General features: G+C 36.7%; 1 long non-coding RNA gene across 1 annotated transcript in view; it reads right to left on the bottom strand.

Moving 5' to 3' along the window:
- Nucleotides 1-18,038, bottom strand: part of LOC106048028 (uncharacterized) — a 71,414-nt gene that overhangs the window by 35,483 nt on the left and 17,893 nt on the right. Inside the window, exons 2-4 of the long non-coding RNA XR_010828489.1 lie at nt 7,578-7,735; nt 7,088-7,148; nt 1,272-1,366 (exon numbers count right to left, since the gene is read on the bottom strand). This is a non-coding gene — a long non-coding RNA (uncharacterized lncRNA). The remainder of the gene's footprint in view (nt 1-1,271; nt 1,367-7,087; nt 7,149-7,577; nt 7,736-18,038) is intronic.

Below are 18,038 nucleotides of genomic sequence, written 5' to 3'. Positions count from 1 at the left end.
GTATCCAGTACTTCAGTGCTACCAACACACTTTTAAAATCTCTCCATATATTGTGGAGCACTGTTCTGTTCATTCAGAAAAAAGTGTTTTGCATTCTTCTCAAAGATGGACTTGTTTATGTACAAACCCACTTTAACCATTGAAACTGACTGTAATAAGTATTTTTTTTTTCTGATAGTAGAGATACAATAACTAGTGCTAAGTAGATTTGATCATTTACTGACACCCTTTATAATCTTCTACTCATGAAACTAAGCAGATGTCTCTGCTGTGTAATCCAAAGGCAACCTTAAATATATTTTTTCTCTGAACCAGGAGAAAATTCTACTTGTGTTCAGATCAACACTGGTGCATTCCAGGAACAAACAGCAAACATACCAGTTTAGCTTTGAAATACCATCCCAAGTGGTAGTAGTTCCAATAAGATTGTTTTTTTTTTTTTTGCCCCAATTTGTTTCACAGTATTTCACTTTTTCAGTCCTGTCACATAAAAGAGTGAACAAGCAGTGGGGATACTGTATTTACATGACAACTCACTTCAATGAGAGTGGTGAATTTTTATCTGAATAGGCAAATAAAAATTGAAACAGCCCTTAGGTATAAAACCTGTCTTCTACTGTGCTTTAATAATAATAATAATAAATATAATGTGGTAAAAAGAAAAAGAAGAAACAAAAAGACTGATAGTAGCAATGAAAATATTATACAAATATAAAATAATAGATTGAAGATGAAATAAAGTATAAGTAGGAAAGCAGACGTTTGTTAGAAAAAGTGAGGAAGGGTGTAAAGGGACACGTTATAAAACAGCTATGGAAGACAGCCCCATATTGTCTCATCCCATATCAAATATTTTGAAAGGTAAGAGGCATTTCTCAAACTGAAAGAATTCAATAAATACAACAAAATAAAATCCATAAAGTCTTGAATTAATAATAAAGGTTTCCCTGCAGCATCTGTAAAACTGCTTTGTATACCATTTTTACGTATATGCTTTGTGTACTTATTTTTCTATCTTAATCACTTTTATGAAAAATCCAGATTTCAAAACAGAGCACTTCTGAACTATTTTTATATCAAGTCTGTGTTCTTCAAGGATGTTTAATGTGCTTATAGAATATTTTACTTACCTTAGAGATCTGAAAATGGTTTATTTATCTTACATGAAAGACTAGAAAAGAAGTAAAAACAAGACCTCCCTTCCCCTTCCTGTACAACCCTTTTTCCACACTGGAAAGAACGCAGCTGGCTGCTGAGGCTGGCAGTCTTACCAGTATACAGACGCAGTTTTGGAAGAAAAGATGGAGTTTCCCATTTCCCTCCTACAGCCTTTTTACTCCAGCCTTTGGGAAGAAGGTCCTAGATTCTTAAAAAAAAAAAAAAAAAAAAAAATCAGTTAAGACCTCAAAACAACTAATCACTTTTTCTTGCAGTTAAGTATTTTTTATGAATAAAATCAATTAGGTAGTTCTGCTGCATTATTACTTAATTATATATACTCAGGTATCCTTTTTTTTTTTTTTCATGGAGGTATGATACTATAATAAGGGTGAATAAAGAAATAAATATAACTTGTATCTAAAAATGTACATGCCAAATAAAATTGTTAAAAAGTTAAAACTATCCTGTATAAAAACTTATCATTCAAATTGCTATGAAACTGCAATATAAGGCAAGGAGCAGGCCACACAGTATTCAAAAACAAACAAACAAAAAAAATGAAATAGCAAGAACTCAGTTTTGAAGACTGTTTTCATGTCACAGTTAATAAGAAAACCTGCAGCAACTCAATATTATGTTAAGAAAAACAAAATAATGTAGACAAATATATGAAATATACATTGCTAAAATCATCAGGAAGAGTATCTTCATTCTTGGTTCCAATGGCAAATAAAATCATCCAGATTAAAAAAAAAAATATATATAAAAAAATAAAAAATCCCAGCTGAAGTGCATTTGCCAAACAAACAACAAAAACAAAAACACTTTTTTTTTAGGAAGGTGACAAATTCTTTCTTTCTATTAAATCTCACTGGAAAAGATACACCTACAAAGTGAAGAAACTGCATACAAAATAACCTCACGTCAAGTCACTCAACAAAGACATCTGTCAGTCTGCTACCACTTGTTGTAACATTAAGTTCAGACTATTAAACACATTCCAGGACGTTAAGACTCTTGAGTCAAGTGATCTACAAAGTGGCTGAACTCTCACAAGGTAATTGTAGAATTTACTGAAATTCTCTTATCTAAAATAAAAGAAGTGCTTTTTATTCCACTCTTATTGATATCACCCATCTTTCCTTTCCTAAGCACAACCTGTTTTCATGATACAGTTCTCCACCTTCATATTTTCTCCTCCTAGCAACAATCCATTACTTTTGCAGTCTTCACTTCCTGTATCAAAAAGTTAATCAGAAACACACTGCATAAACTTGTTGGACTGTTACTTGATCTAGACTTTTCCCAAGGGATATTCAACTAGATGAAATCTGATATTATCAGCATGTCAGAATTCTTCTACTTCATTAAATGAGTAGGAAAAAGGAAAAGGAAAGAGGAAAGGGGAAAAGTAGGAACAAGGAAATTCTTTTTCTGCTGTCCCAGATGAAAACTATTTAGCTCACACAGTTTACACATACACAGGATCTAAGCACTACAGGTGAACTACAGATTCAGGATCAAGATTGCCAAAATTACAGTTGAACAGTGTTTACTAAAGTATTTATTTATTTATTTATTTATTTATTTATTTATTAGTATTTTTAAATATCCTTCTGTAACTAGTCTCTCCCCTCCGTAGGGTCTATCTCCCATAGAAATCTTCATGATTTCTTCATACTGCTTTTCAAGCTGATCCCTTTTTTTGTTGTTGTTGTTTTTCAAAATTCTCTTTGTAATTCCCTGGGAACAGTTTAATCTGATTGGTGGTTGCCTTCATCTTTAATGTGATCCATCTGGGGAATATCTAGACTGTTTTGGGTGTCACACACACTGTTTATGCCCACAATGCTACAAGAGGTACTAGCTATGACTATATTCCTTTTTTACTGCACAGATATTGACAGGCCTACCTCACAGGAACATTAGGCCTTTGATTTGTAGGTACTCCTTTCCTTTCCCCCATGCCTAGGCTTTTTGAATAGCTGTACATTTCGACAGGAATATACCAGTTATATTCCCTAACCTAAGGGAACATAACTCCTAAAATTCTCTGTTATGCCAATTAACTTATAAATTTGTTTATATGCTAAGACTTCTAGTCTATCCTGCTTATTTTAATATTATTTCTTAAACTGGCATGCATAATATAAAACTTTTCAGGAGACTGACTCACTTTTTTTTTCCTGTCTGTCATAAGACTCTTCCATGAAGAGCAAGAGAATGCCTTTTAACATTTGCTTTTCCCCAGACTTTTAGAGTTTACACTTAGTTAAGGCCTTATGTTTCCATCCACCATTGTTTACAGTTTACAGGCTTTTCCAATGAGAGTACTAAGCCTCTATGTTTGTGACATTTAATCATTTCTGCTCAGCTGCCCTTGTTCTTTCCCAGTGACATCAGCCAGCCAGTGCTGTCTTTCCCTACATGGCTCCCTTGTGTGGTGAAAAAAAATACAGGTGAAGAATACCATAAAGTACCCAGTTTTTTAATAACTCATCCACTTACAGTTACTCCCAAAAGCATTCAGATGAGTGACTGGCACAGGGTCATTGTCAGTGGGTGGAGCTGGAGCATGATCTACTATCTCAGCAGCTGTCTCAGCACAACATCCCAGGACAATTAGACAAGTCTGTAAAAAGGTTCATTCCTATCAGTCACTAGTGAGCAGTCCCTAGGCAGCTAGTCTTCATGTCCTCTTGAGGGACAATGAGTTTGGCAGGCTTTGGAGTTCTCTTCTTCTGCTCTGACATCAAGGTGGGATTATGCCACCAGAACCTTATGATGTGTTGATTTCAGCAGTGGCAATGTGGAAAAACCCTATCTCTAATGACACTTTACACTATCTTTTTCCTGTGTTGCAATATGTTTTTCTCTGCTGCTTCTTCTACACAGTGAACTGCAGAATCTGGACACTTTTCTAGAAGAAGCTTTTGCACGTACAAGAGGAGACAGAGTTACAACAAGCCAAGGTGATCAGCTCCAGTGCAGGTGCATTCTGCAGCAGATCAGGAGATCACTGTACAGGGGAATTCCTGAGATGGATCTCCAGCTACTTGAGCAAGAAGCTTGAGAGAGAGCAGCTGACCAGCCATGGGCAGGGCCAGCAGTAGCAGCAGGCACTCCCTATACGTACAAAAGTCTGCCTTATGTAGCCATGGCATGGCAGCATGGCATGGTAGCATGGCACTGAGGGACTGGCACAGCAGCTTGCACAAGAGGGTGCCTCTTTGAAGGAAGGCCATTCCATTGGCTCTATGGGAGACTCACAGTACACAAAACCAAGTAACTGGGAACTATTTCGTAACTATCTGCATTGGTTGGCGGCACTCATCCTATTGGTCTCTCAAGACAGAATAGTGTGCACTTGTCTTAGACAAAGAGCGAAGGGGAGGGGAGGGATTGGGAGGAGTGTGAGTTGACCTCTATATCAATGACCAGCTGGAGAGCATGGAGCTCTGCCTTGGAATGTATGAGGAGATGACTGAAAGCTTAGGGGGTTAGGATTAAAGGGAGGGCACAGACGGTTCAGATTAACCTCATGAAGTTGAACGAGGCCAAGTGCAAGTTCCTCAACCTGGGTCAGAGCAGTCCCGAGCACAAATACAGGCTGGGTAGAGGAATGTTTGGAGCAGCCGTGATGAAAAGGACCTGGGGGTGTTGGTTGATGAGAAATTAAATATGAGCCAGCAATGTACAGTTCTGGCTCAGAAAGCCAGTTCTATCCTGTGCTGCATTAAAAGAAGCATGGCCAGCAGGTCGAGGGAGGTGATTCTCCCCCTTGACTCTGCTCTCATGAGACCCCATTTAGAGTACTGCCTTAACCTCTGGTGCCCCCAGCATAAGAAAGACATGGACCTGTTGGATTTAGTCCACAGGAGGGCCATGAAGATGATCAGAGGGCTGGAGCACCTCTCTGATAAAAACAGGCTGAGATCTGGAGTTGTTCAGCCTGGAGAAAAGGTGGTGACAGGGAGACCTGAGAGCAACCTAAAGGGAGCCCACAAGAAGGCTGGAGAGGGACTCTTTGTCAGGGAGTGTAGTAAGTGTAGTAATAGGACAAGGAGTAGTTTGTTTGTTTGATTGTTGTTTGTTTTTAATTATTTAATTAATTAAATAGTAAATTTAGATCAGATATTTGGAGGAAATTATTTACTCAGAGGGCGGTGAGGCACTGAAACAGGTTGCCCAGAGAAGTTATGGATGCTCCATCTCTAGAGGTGTTCAAGGCCAGGTTGGACACCTGGTCTAGTGGGAGGTGTCCCTGCCCATGGAAGGGGGTTGGAACTAGGTTATCTTTGAGGTCTCTTCCACCCAAAACCATTCTGTTGATCAGACTTATATGTGAAGAAGAAATATTATCAGTAAATGGAAATCTTTTTGGTTTTGTTACACATGCTTTCTTCCCTCAGATTCCCTCTCAGAATTTACCTGTCTGCTGTTTCTGTTAGCTAACCTCGTGATTTACTATTATGTAATGTTAAAAAATATTTAAAGATGTGATCAGAACTATTTCTAATTATAACCAGTGTAGAGATGAAATACTTAGCTTACTGTCACCAATATTTTATCACTCTGATGAAAGTAACATGGTTTTATTGCTTACAAAACTTGGTCTTGCATTTTTTTCTTTGATTTTAATATTTTGGGTATTCATTCTGGGTTGGCTTTCTTGGATAAAGAAGTTTTACTAGATAAATAGTGGTCTTATAGACCACTAGGTCATAGACTTTCCGTGAAAATTTTGTTTTGTGTAGCTATGAACTTTAAATTCACATCCCAGGTAACTATTCAGTAATTTCTACAGAAATATGTGAGCTAAAAGTATTATAAAGTTAAACCATATTAGTATGGGTAGCTGTGTCAAAACTGAAATTAAAAACCACAGTTTCAGTATCTCATGTAAGATCTGTCATTAACTTTCTTGTGCTTACAGTATAGAATAATACTAATATGACAAAAAAAAAAAAAGCTTAATTTACTAAAGCAGTTTCATTTTGCTGTTAGATTATGCTGTTATACCTCAACAGCTAAAAGAATAATTATAAGAAAAAAAGAAATCATTGAAAATACTGTAATTTGTCAAGTTAAAAGCGTGTTTTGTTATTTTAAACACTGAATATAAAATGAAAGCCATTTGTCTTTTTAACTATATGCTATGCTTATACTGAAGTAAGCAACCCACAGGAAGCCTCATGGGCAGAGAGAGAATTTCTACAGTTAAAATGTGTCCTTAGTCTATTAATCTGGAAATACCGAAGGTTCTTTGAAGACTTTGAATTATACATGTGAAATTATATGTAAATTACTTCACATATTTTTAATTCACAATGTACCTATTTTTAATGCACATATGATTTTATTGTATTCCTGTGACAGATTTTTATTATTAACCTCCATTTTTAGTCATGCCTAACTTAGCCACAGAAGTGCCATGTGATAGGACTAGCTATACACTGAAATCCTTTTCTCATTCATTTATTTCTGTTATGTGAATAAAAACATAAAGTGATTAAAATGTTATGTGAAAAAAAAAAAAAAGCATTTGGGTTATGGTACTTTTTCAAGCAAAACACCAAATTTTCCAAAGTGCATCTGTTATATACATGACAAACACTTTATTTTACAACCATCTTTTAGTCTAATCCTTTTCTTATGCCACAGGAGTAATTCTATATAAGTCATGTTCCTGTAAAATGGGATTTGGTTTTTCATGAAGCTTTTACTGGCAGAAGTGACAGGTATTTAGAACCTTCAGAACTGACTGTAAAGGCTCTTGTTCCATGTTGTGTGATTTCCCCCTGCATCATTGTTGGGATGTACTGCTGTCAGAGTTGTCTTCCAATATCACTAATTTTACTCAGATAACACATTCATATTTTCACACAAGAACATGAAGAACACAGTGGACAGCACAGCTGCTCACCTTCTGTGGTTTCCTTCATTCCTTAGTTCCCATTGACTAAGGGCAATGGCATCATGTTTCACTGTCAGAAATAAAAACACAGTAGTTAATTTGTGATGGAGCAAAGTGAAGCCCACACTTAACTTAAAAGAGTATCTAGAAAATACTCTGAGCATTTTTTACTTTGAGCTTTTTGCTCACCCTGCTCTCGTATATCTGTGTTTTAAGGGACATATACTCTCACACACTAAAAGCATGGGAGACCCCAGACATGAATATGGTTCAGAGGCAGCATGGAGCTCCTTTACATAGAGCAGAAAGCCCTGTATATCACAGTATAACAAATTCAGACATGTAACTTCATCCACTTTTCCTCAGCATGTCAAGCACCACTTACATTCAGTGTTTCTGTTGGGGTTAAAAATGGTAAGATACACCGGGTAGAAAGGGGAGGTTGATCCAGAACCCCAGGAAAAACTAAGCACTAATTAATCATTACAGAGCAGCTTACTGTTAAAAAGACTGAAGAGTTGATGGTGGAAGGTCCATGGCCTGTGACAAAATGGTGTTCCTTCAGTGGGATTCACCACATAGGAGACTTGTTATTGTAGCAAAGGGTGAGCCCAGGTAAATGAAAGAGGTACTAGATACTGAGCTGTACGAAGTTTTCTACAGGGGAAAAAAAAAAAAAAAAAAAAAAGCTAGTTGGGATTTACAAAAATGACTGAAGGGATACAGAGTGTTACATAGAATTTCTTTACATGTCAAGGTTAAAAAACTTTATTCAGTATTGTATCAATTCAAATGGCATCACAACCACCAAGGACCTTATTTATTTCCTTTTCATCTTTAAGTATAGATTCTAGCAGAATATTTTAAATGATATTAATAAATTGTTTCAAAATTAGCATCCATGTACAGATAGCATTAGACTTTCCTATGTTGCATCTAATGCCCAAACTAAAACAGCAGCAGTGTCATTGATCTAGACTTTAAATGTGCCATTGCTGCAGATCCATTCACCATTCATGGCTTAGACTTCAATTTTATTTATTGTCAACAAAATACATTTTGTCTATAAAAAGAAACAAGTATCAATAAAATGCTAAAGTTTAATTATTATAACCCACAATATAACATCCTTTTAATACACTTTCAAAGCAATTTTCCCAGTTGAATTAGCAAGAGATAGATTGTTGGTAGCATGGTTTTTGTTTTTTTTTTTTGCTTTTTTTTTCCCTCCTTTTCTGATTTCTGTGTACTTTATCCTCAAGAACAAAAATTAAACAACCTTCTCTTACCCAGATAAATTCCAACTAGTCCCCAAAGACAATCCAAGTAAATTTTATCAGGAATATTTTTATGATCCAAGTGATCTTTCAGCCATTTGGAACAGCAAGTTAATGCAAACAATAATTTATCAGAACAAAATGTAAATAAACCCATGAATAAAAAGCTTCAATAAATATTTTACAGAAAGAAGAAACACAGATCTGGCTGGAAGTGAGAAAGAAACATCAGGGTAAACCTAACCTAAAGCAGTCTTGTACAAAAGGAAAGATAAACTGGAGGAATAGGAATAATATGCTTTACAGAGGTAAAGTTAACAAAGGTAGGACAATGAAAGAAGTTGACAGCTAGGGAAGAAATTTGCAATTTAAGGTCTGAAGACACTTGCCAATGAAGGCAAATGAAGTATGGGAAAGCTTTGCCAAGGGAATAAATGCAGGTGATAAGCAATAAGGCTAAAAGTGAACAGGAGGTTGAGTTGAAGGGGGCATATGACCTGTGGCATGAATGCAGAAGCATGCATTAGACTGTGCAGATTAACAATGCTCAGGAAAAATGGAAGTTAAAATCAATGTAATTTGAGGTGGTCATTAGCATCATCCAAGATGTTCGCAGTGGTGCAACCAGAAAGGAAAAGGCCAAAGCTGAAGATTATATCTGAGGTAGCCTGCAGGTGGGAGTTAATCAACCAAGGTGGATTTCAGATTAAAGCTATTTAATGGGTTGAAACAAGAAGACTGGGCATTAAACGCACTCAGAAACTCACAAACTGGAAATCATTCTGAGTTTTCAGATAAACAGCAAATAAACTTGCAAATACTAATGCAAATTTTAAGTAATTTACTTTGGAGAACCTATTTGAGACTTTTAAAGGAGTTTAAGGTTATTGATGTTGTAATTTTAGGGAAAAGGTGGAAGAAATATCTAATTTGTGTGTCACATGCAATTCTAATGCATTTGTTGAACTGTGGAATTTGTGAGATATAATAATGAAATTTCAGCTTGTCATGTTGTTAAACTGGTGTAGCCGGATATCAGTGCTGTGAATATGTGTGCATGTTCTGCACTTAGGACATTAATTTCCCATGTGGTCCAGGAATTCACTAGCTAGTCATATATATCAATGAGGTAGTTGACTGCTGTGAGACATCTTGGTGATTGGCTGAAGTGCTATCTGCCTTCACAATAAGGAATTGAATTAATTGTTGCAGGGTCTCTCCAGGTTGGGAATTTTGTACTGTTCTGAAGATTCCCTCAGTGCCTGGAGTTAACTGTACATTGCAATGTGCAATTGATTAAGATTCTGGGAGAAAAGCTGGACCTTCTGGAGACTCCCAAAGAGTCTGCAATTACTGCAGTATTGACCAAGTTATACATCAATAAGACACATTTGTACATGGTTTACAATAATAGCAATGGGGCAGATCATTCCCGTGCTGGAGTGGTCATGTAGGAGCATGAACCAGCTGGTTATGAGTACTCAGGTTGAGAACTGAGCATAGCAGCATGGGGGATCTTGTCCAGTCCAGACACTGTTGCAAGGACCTTTGTAACAGAGACTCCTCTCACCTTCTGGATAGTGAACTCTACCAGTCAGAAGTACCAGAATGTGAGCAGAACAATCCATTTGGTTCGGCTGAGGTTCTACTAAGGAAAAAGATGGCAGTTGAAAATGCTAATAAGACCTGATTTGTCATCTTCTATTGGTTGAGCTGAAGCATAAAGCAGTGAGTCAGTAAAGCTAACTCCTTCAGTGACATAGCAGCATTATTAAATGGGAGTTATAATAGAAGTACAGGATGTATCTCAGATTCAAGACCACTAAACCCTCCCTCACTCTCTGAGTAGAAAGCAACACAGAGTTATGCCATTTCCTCCACCTGATGGTTGTTGCAAAAGGGACAAGGTCTGAGGAAAGGTGGATCAATTGGATGATGTTCTACTATAAAGAGGAAGGAGAAACAGGACCCAAACTCAAAACAGTTTAAATGAGTATTAGGATATAATTACAGATATTTTATCCAATGTGATTCAAGAAAATTCTATGTACACGTAGTTACATAGAAATGACTGAATGATTTAGCTCAAGTAACTGAACTAGCTTAAATGACACTAGAAGCATATATTGGTAAAGGATGTCAACTCACCCATTACCATTTTACAGAGATACATAAAAGAAATCAGATGGAATTAAATAAATAACTCCATTGTTTTTGTTAATGTGAAAAGAAATAGACAGATTTTTTTGTCCGAAATGACAGGTTTTGTAACCACAATTTTGCTCTTTCTCATAAATGTGTCTAAAAGTCTTATTATAAATGGAGTCATACAACTTACCCTAAGTCCCTCTGGAATTCAGAAAGATATCCTCTTCTTTAATATCTTCAACATAAATCTTTTAACTTTTTGATATTGTTTACATTCACAATAACTGAAAGGCACAACTATTTGGAGGTGCAGAATTATTTACAAGATAGAAGATTAAACTGAAGCTCTTTTAAGAACAGAGTTGAATTGTATGGGTCTGTTATATATGGGGGCTACCTGAAGTGGAAAAAGCAGAAGGTGTGCGTAGTTAGATCTCCTGAAGACCAAATGTTTCATCAAACATTTTTTTGTGTCACACAGCACATTCAAAGTCTGATTTCTTCAGTTCTTTCAAGATCACACTGAATTGTTTACAGTAACTTCTAATGGCAAAGGCCAGTACCAACTATATATTTTGTTTAGGGCAAATGGATCTAGAGATACATGAACTTGGTTTTAAATCTGAGGTGGCAAATGTAAATAGAAAAGTGTACAACAATGAGCTCTTCATTTTCTTGTTCAATTAAAAAGTAATTTAGGACTTTTCTTGCTGTGAACAAAGGAAAAGAAATTTAATATAAATACTGCACCTTCATATTTAGATATTTTTTGTGTGTGTGTGTGTGATAAATTGTGGAAAACTTTTTTAGATTCTTCTGGTTTATGAATAACAATCTCCAAGCATTCTACCTACAACAGAAAAAACAGCCAAACAACAGTAATACAGTGACCCCTTGAAAAAAACCTTTTTTTTCTTTTTTTTTTTTTACACATTAGCATAAATAGTTAAGGATAAAACAGAAAGGTTTGGTGAATGAAAGATGCATATTACAGGTTCAGAAGCAGATTTGCATTTAAATGAGTAATACTGCCATCACAAGAATGAAGTAGGAGAGTTATTTGCCACAGATTATTTTTTTTTTTTGATGATCAGCAAATTAAAGTTAATAGGCCCAAATTATGGTGATTGCTTGAGCTGTAGACTAGAGTAGCTAGAAGACACGGTGATCATGTTAGGGGTGGTATTAATGTGACTGCTCCTTAGCTAATGGACTAGATTGCCTCTAGTCAACAGACAGATACATTTTACATTGTTCATACCTGAAGTGAGATGAGCTTTTGCAAACAATGCATGCTGCTATTTCGAGGGCTGCATCCACCCTTTGTAAGTATCAAACTGAATCCATATGGATCAGAATACGCCTATACAGAGTCTTCATGACTTCATGATCTGTTTCAGTTGGTAGTACTTTGTAAGTAGTTGGTAGTTGGTAGTAATTATGTTACTTGATGATCCTTGTGGGTCTCTTCCAATGCAGGATATTGTGTGATTTTATGTTTCATGCGCTTAGCTCTGGGTATGTGAGACTCAAAATATTTGGATACCTTGACTGTTAGAAGAACTTTAACATAGCTTCTGCCTTCTTTTGTCTGTGGGAACCAAACCATACTGTAAGTATTCCCTCAGTAGTTTACAGTAAAATTCATAAAAGAAACCCTGCCTGGCATAATTTTAAAAGTTAGTTTGGAAACCTGCTGTTAGAAGGCCCTAAGCAAGCCAAAGCACTGATGGGGACCTGCCTATGACCTTCTTTAGAGCAAGCTCTGTCTAAAGGACAAAATAGAAAAGACAGCAATTGTAAGATCATAGTCTTTTTTTTCCTTTTCTACTAATATATTTTGTTTAAAACATATATTCTGCTCTACATTTAAAAGCCTGGATATTCTTTAAGAATGTGAAGAAAGGCAGTTATACCCACATATAAGCCTTCCCTTTGGCACCAGGCAGTGTTTAGACAAAATAGGAACAAGAAACATACCTTTATCTTAATTAAATAACAATTAAGAGGCTTCCTCCAGATACCCAGGCAATGTTCTGCAAAACTGTGACTCAATGGTATGTTGACAGTCATTGCAGTGGCTGTTAGTCCTCTTTACTAAAATTCCCAGCTGCAAATGTGCTGAAGAAATGTTTGACTAAGACAGGGTCTGATTATAAAAATGTACCTTTCCTTTGGTAGGCCTAGGATTATTAGTGCAAAGACACAGTTAAATGGACTTGACAGTATATTTAGGAATGATGCTGGCAATGTTACAATTTTGAAAGTATTTGGAGCCAAAGGTAAATTCTTGAATACTGTTGCTGATTACATAAAAAAAAAAAAAAAAAAAAAAAAAAAAATTTGGTGAAAACAAAACACATTTATGACTAGAGACTGCTTTTGCATAGACTGTTAGCTTTTAGCATACTTACAGTAGGTCAGAATCTGTCTGACCATCTTCTGGATGCAGAGATTATGTGGTGAAAAAGAACAGAAAAGCAAACATTTCTCTGTATGAAATCCAGACAGAGCTGAAGTGTAGGCAAAGCAATGACTAGAACCTTCCCTCCTTGCTGTGCTACATTTACCTTTATAGACGTTAAAGTGCTTAGTGTTTTCTGTATGTAAGAATTAAACTAAGTTTGTTGCTTCATGAGTCACACCACTTTTGATTTATTACAAGGACACACATTTTTGTAAATGTTATATAGGCACTTACAGACCACTCCATCATATTCTGCCATAGTAGACTTCAAATACGTACAAAACTTGTTATATCTCAGCCTCTTTTTGTATAAACCTGATCTGTGCAGACATTAACAATGTCTGTAGAATTCCTAAGTATGATGAGATTTTTTTGCACTTTTTACGACAGGAATATGAAATGTGAACATTTTACATTATTCTCAGGGCAACAGTCCTGGCAGTGCTGATGAAGCAAGTGGAAAAAAGAAAACAAAACAGATTTGGTCCTTTCAGTCTACAATAGCAAGCAAGGGTGCTCATTCTATTTCATCTCTACTATTAGGTTATATCGTAAGGCAAAAGGAGTATAGCAATTGTGAAATGGATTTTTCAGTTTTGTTCTGTTTAAAGGCTTCCATATCCTTGAGGACAAAGATACCCTCTTTGTTTGGTTGGCTTTTTTTTTTTTTTGTCTTTTCCCTTGTCATTCTAGTTATACTACTACTTTCTGAGACCAAACATTAATTGCACCATTTTTCTTTTCCCAATTATTTACCTGTATATTTAATTTTCTCTTTACTTCTTGTTCATCATCACAGACCAAAGTTTCATTCATTTACTGACTATTATCTCTGGCTACTCTTTCAGTGACACTGTTCTTTGGTTTTGCTCAAGTTTGTGCTGTATACAAATGTCAAATTGAAAAGCTCAATTTCTTGGAGGCAAATAGTCTACACACCAAAGACATCAAGGCCCTGGAGTGTGTCCAAAGGAGGGCTACAAAGTTGGTGAAGGGCCTGGAACACAAGTCTTATGAGGAGCGGCTGAGGGAACTGGGCTTGTTTGATCTGGAGAAGAGAAGGCTCAGGGGAGACCTTATTGCTCTCTACAACTACCTGAAAGGAAGTTGTGAGGAGCTGGGGTTGGCCTCTTCTTGCAGGTAACTAGCGATAGGATTAGAGGGAATGGCCTCAAGTTGCTCCAGGGGAGGTTTAGGTTGGAAATTAGGAGACATTTCTTCTCAGAAACAGTAGCTAGACACTGGAACAGCTTGCCCAGGGAGGTCATGGTGTCACCATTACTGGGGGTGTTTAAGGAAAGGTTGGATGTGGTGCTTATGGACATGGTTTAGTGGGTGATGTTGGTAGTAGGGGGACGGTCGGACCAGATGACCTTGGAGGTCTTTTCCAACCTTAATGATTCTATGATTCTATGATTCATCTTCTGCCAAAAACATTACCATTATTCTCATGAAGAATTCTATTGACCCAGTGACATTAATGTCATCCTCTCCCTTTACAAAGTATGTAACTCCTGCTGCTTCCATCCATTGGAAGACCTTCCCTTCCCTTCCCTTCCCTTCCCTTCCCTTCCCTTCCCTTCCCTTCCCTTCCCTTCCCTTCCCTTCCCTTCCCTTCCCTTCCCTTCCCTTCCCTTCCCTTCCCTTCCCTTCCCTTCCCTTCCCTTCCCTTCCCTTCCCTTCCCTTCCCTTCCCTTCCCTCTTCCCTTCCCTTCCCTTCCCTTCCCTTCCCTTCCCTTCCCTTCCCTTCCCTTCCCTTCCCTTCCCTTCCCTTCCCTTCCCTTCCCTTCCCTTCCCTTCCCTTCCCTTCCCTTCCCTTCCCTTCCCTTCCCTTCCCTTCCCTTCCCTTCCCTTCCCTTCCCTTCCCTTCCCTTCCCTTCCCTTCCCTTCCCTTCCCTTCCCTTCCCTTCCCCCTTCCCTTCCCTTCCCTTCCCTTCCCTTCCCTTCCCTTCCCCCTTCCCTTCCCTTCCCTTCCCTTCCCTTCCCTTCCCTTCCCTTCCCTTCCCCCTTCCCTTCCCTTCCCTTCCCTTCCCTTCCCTTCCCTTCCCTTCCCTTCCCTTCCCTTCCCTTCCCTTCCCTTCCCTTCCCTTCCCTTCCCTTCCCTTCCCTTCCCTTCCCTTCCCTTCCCTTCCCTTCCCTTCCCTTCCCTTCCCTTCCCCTTTTCCAAATCGTTGTAATTCATTACATATATTTATTATGCTTTCTTAACCATTGCATCAAACTCATTGTGTCCTTCTCTCTCAGGTAAAATTTCTTATTTCAGACTGTTAGTCTACTGTATGAAAAAGACGTGCAGACTTATTATATTTCAAATTAAAAACTAACAACAACAACAACAACAACAACAAAACAGTAATACATCAAAAGCCTGTTACAGTGAACTAACAAAGAAACAGATGGGGGGGGTGGGGGGGGGGAGGGGGAAGAGTATTTTCATTTCCTCAAATCTTCAGTAGATATCCAGAACTAGTAATTTTGAGAATGACCATGATCCACACACATGATAATTACGGAAAAAGACCTTTACAGTAAGTACAAATTTGTAAGTCAATCAAGACGTAACGCTTTCATTGCATCTTAGGTCCAATAATAAGCATATTTTTGTTGTACTCAAAGGGGTGTATTGTCATTTATGCAAATCATTGTGTCCTCTATTGCTCACATCACAGAAAAGGGTGGGGGAATCCATTTTTGTTGTTTCTTTAGTTTTGTTATCCCTGAAATATGCAACACTTTTGCAAATATTTTTCCTTGTGGGAGAAAGAGAGAATAGAAGATTAAAAAAAAAAAAAAAAAGGCAGCCAAGCAATAGAAGAGTTGGGCAATTACTGTAACTACTGTAGCATGTTATCCTATTACTACTAAGTACAAAAGTTTCTGAGCTTTCGCTTCCAAAATGTCATGTCAGACAAGACTTGGATTACAGATAGAATTTTTTAATCTTCAGAGTAGAGAAGTCCAACATTTTTATAATAGGATGTGAGCAGTGATACTCTATTGTCAATGACAATGCTACAACTTTTCAGTTAACTTTGGTGCTAGCTGCATTTTGTATCTGGCATTTGGAGTAGTAGTCATTTAAACTTCAACTTCAGGAAATATTTATTAACAATGTGCTTCTATAAAATCATATAAGCAGTGTTTATATTCCATTTATATATAAAGCAAACTGTAACCTATATTCCTTCCATATTCACTGTTTTGCAAGAACTACACTAAACAATGCCAAATATGACCAGAACTAGAGATAAAAACCCTCAAGGGCATCCCCAGCACTGCAGGGTGTAAGAGTGGTTCTTTATTTCCTCTGAATCAGTCACAGTGTGAGCCAGAGAGTTTCATCACTAGAAAGCAAGCATTTCACAGACTGTTGAAGATAACACAAGTCCAAGATGTTGACAACCAGATATCAGCACATCAATGTAAAAAATAAAACAAAAACAAGCAAACAAACAAAAAACACATTAGCCCTAACATATTGGCTAAATTTGAAATTACATGTTTACATTCCCTGTACTTACATGTCCTGCTCTGTAAAAATTAAACACTGTGGGGCAAATTTTGTCATCAGTTATTGAAGAATAAGCAGGAATAAAAATGTATTTTGGCAACTAGAACCATCAAACAACTTGAGGAGAATAAAGCTTATTTCTTCCTCCTCCTTTTTAGTGTTTTCCAAGATGAGAAACATGGTAGCTTACAGATATATCTTCTGACCGACCAAATTAGTTATAGAGGGAAAAAAAAAAGAAAAAAAAAGAAAAAAAAAAAAGGTAACACAGAGATTGTGAGGTTTATTGCTGACTTGAAAGTTTAAATTTTATTAGGACCAATTATTACCTATTTGAGTTTGATAATATTTTTTTAGATTGAAGTGGCTCATGTATAAAAAATATATATATATTTAAAAATAAAAAGTCACATAATAAAAGAGACACCGTCAGTTTCCTCCCTCCTGTTTTCTCTTTATTCTCTTTACCTCCTCTTTCCTTTCTTAAAATTTCTTCTAATTCTTAAAAAAAAAAAAAAAAAAAAAAAAAGGTAAAAGAGATATATTTAAGTACGGTTTAAAATCTTCATCATTTGATCATGTTATTTAGGAAAGAGAGCATTTCAAATCAAATGGATCACTGCAAAGAATGAAGACACCACAAAGCAAGAACATGAGTAGGAATCACTGTAATATGGTACCCAATGGCCACCCAAAGTTTCTGTTGAACAAATTGGCTGCTTTTATAATACGCCAATTTAACTTTCCAGGTGTAATAAAGATTTAGTTTGTTATTCTTTGCATTCTAGTCATCCAGGCTGATGTGCCAGCATCATTAATTTTATTAAAGATTTTTTGTGCTTTATGTTGAAGTATCTTGTGGGTCTTTTGAAAGAATTGTTTTTTAATGACTAAAAACCACTTTAATATTTCTCTTTGACTTTTCTTGGCTAATGTTTTTATTAAGATGCACCTCAGATTCAATATAAGGTTTTCACAATAAATAACTTTCTCTTTTCACCAGGTGAATTGTATAAAAAGGTAGCAAACTGATAGGAACTAGCTGTATCCTTTTGGAAATAGTTAGGGATATATATCTTCTTAGTACCCTGTGATTTGTACAGAATGATTGATCTGGATTCCACTTGATAACTTGTTTGATAAGCAAACAGTTCATCTCCTTATTTTTATGGGTGTTTTCTTGTACACAACATATGCATGTCTAATTTGCCTGAGTGTGACATATGGCTTTACAGAATGCTCATTTTGTCAGGAAGCTTATGTGGTGTAGGAAGATTTGGAAATTTTGCTCTACTCTTTCTTCTACTGTGTCATTGAGTGATTGTGTGTTGTATAATTTGACAACCTCCTCTATCAGCTCATCAGCATACCCTGCAACATGCATAATAATTACAGCTTCATTTCAGGAAATACATGAGAAAGGGTCAGAAATGTGTCAATCTGTCTAACTTCTTCTTCCATCACATCTGTTTTACTTAGTAGTTGGACATAGTGGGACTGCCTTATAAAATAATAATGCATTTTTAAAACCAGGGTAATCATTTATGCTGTCACACT

This window comes from Anser cygnoides, chromosome 1 (genome assembly GCF_040182565.1).
Source record: "Anser cygnoides isolate HZ-2024a breed goose chromosome 1, Taihu_goose_T2T_genome, whole genome shotgun sequence".
Classification (NCBI taxonomy): Eukaryota; Metazoa; Chordata; class Aves; order Anseriformes; family Anatidae; genus Anser; species Anser cygnoides.
Note: the sequence above shows the minus strand (reverse complement) of the source record. Positions and strands in the feature narration are given on the sequence as shown.